The sequence below is a fragment of the Orycteropus afer genome, unplaced genomic scaffold (genome assembly GCF_000298275.1).
Source record: "Orycteropus afer afer isolate SDZICR_OR568_19922 unplaced genomic scaffold, OryAfe1.0 scaffold00712, whole genome shotgun sequence".
Classification (NCBI taxonomy): Eukaryota; Metazoa; Chordata; class Mammalia; order Tubulidentata; family Orycteropodidae; genus Orycteropus; species Orycteropus afer.
This window is the reverse complement of record NW_006922299.1, coordinates 51,041-52,681: the sequence shown is the minus strand read 5'-3', so window position 1 is coordinate 52,681 and position 1,641 is coordinate 51,041. Positions and strand designations below refer to the sequence as shown.

Below are 1,641 nucleotides of genomic sequence, written 5' to 3'. Positions count from 1 at the left end.
GTGGATCAGAATTCTTGGATCTCCTGTTCAAGAGAATAACAGATAACTAAAAAAGAAAACAAACACCTATTTGCCCTGAAAGATTTCTAGCTCAATGAAACCATGATATACTGGCAACAGATGGTAACTGGCCACATTCTCCTGATAGTCACTAGACTATAAAGGATATTAGAAAGCTGACCAACACCTCAGATCCTCAGGAGAATTAGAAGAAGGTGGCCAGGGACAGAGCCAGGGTTGAGGCTTGAGAAGATTGCTATACTTTCCGAACAGAGTATGGAAGTCAGTGCTCTGTAGATCAGGTCAGCCCACTAGATCAGTTCAATCAGGAATAATGGCAGCATTCTAAGGGAGACAAGTAGAGCTCTCCCTAGTGTAAGATGGTTGTCTGGGACTCAGGAATATGGCTCCTGGTTTAGAAGAATACTGGGACCCTTATAGATAATGCAATTATCTATTATCTCCTTCAATTGAGAGAGAGTACAATCTGGGGTTTTAGAGAAGTTCAGAAAGATGCTGATGAATCTGGGAGGAAAAGGAGCACTTCCTTCTTAGTTGGAGATATATAACAAGATGCTCAGGGTTTTGGAAGCATGCCATGCTTTGGAGGAGAAAGGAAAATGGTGGACATGAAGACACTTACGACTTTAAGAACAGTTGGGAAACTTCCTGAATCACAGCAGAGAAGTATGTTAGAAGGAAGCAAACTAAAAAGAAATTACGTCCATCAGAGGAGCAGTCTTTTTGCAGTTGGGCCAGAGCCAGGTTCTCCATATCAGAGCATCACTAGGAAAATGCAAAGGAAACAAGGAGAGAGTTGGGTGGAAATGCTAGAGCCAGGATAAACACAAGAGTCAACACTCCTATTTCATTCTTGAAGTTATACTTTTTACTTCATCCCTTATTACTTTCATGGACTCACTGCCTCATATTCATGAGAGAAATTAGATTTCCTTTAGATCAGAGTTTCTCAGCCTCAACTCTATTGACATTCGAGGCTGGAGAACTCTTTGTTAAGGCCATTCTGTGTACTGTATTATAGGATGTGTAGTAGTGTCCTTGACTTTGACCCACTAGATGCCAGGTGCAACCTTCTCCTCCCATAACTAGTGACAACCAAACATGCCTCCAGATGTTTCGAAGTGTTTAGTGAAGGGGAAGGGCAGGTTGGCCAAACTTGTTGAGAACCATTACTGTAGTCACACGGTTTCAAATAATAATTACTTCAGGCTTATTAGGACTATTTGATACCATTAAATAGAGTGAAAAACAACAAAAAGAAACCTGCATAGAAATAATCACATTCTGCCTTCAATACTCTAAGAATTTCTGTTAAATTTTGAAATCATTCACATTAGTTTAATATAATCTGAGTAAGATGAAAGAAAGGGAAGATTCCAAAGCCATCTAATATGTGAATTTGGAAATCTCTTTTAAACTGTGCTTCTTTTAAAATAAATAACATCATTTATTTCACAGAATTAAGAGATAACAAGTTTCCATTTTCCTAAAATATAGTGAAACCTGTGAGAGTTGGAACTCAACAAGATTGCCTTGTTTTTCTAGATCTTTGTGCCTTTGACAGTGTAGTTTTAACCACTCATTTTAGTGGGAAATGTTTGTGTTTTTCTTCTCTGACAA

General features: G+C 38.6%; 1 protein-coding gene across 1 annotated transcript in view; it reads right to left on the bottom strand.

Moving 5' to 3' along the window:
- The window catches only part of CA5B (carbonic anhydrase 5B), a 35,889-nt gene that overhangs the window by 22,554 nt on the left and 11,694 nt on the right, over nt 1-1,641 (bottom strand). The gene's annotated exons all lie outside the window — the stretch shown is intronic.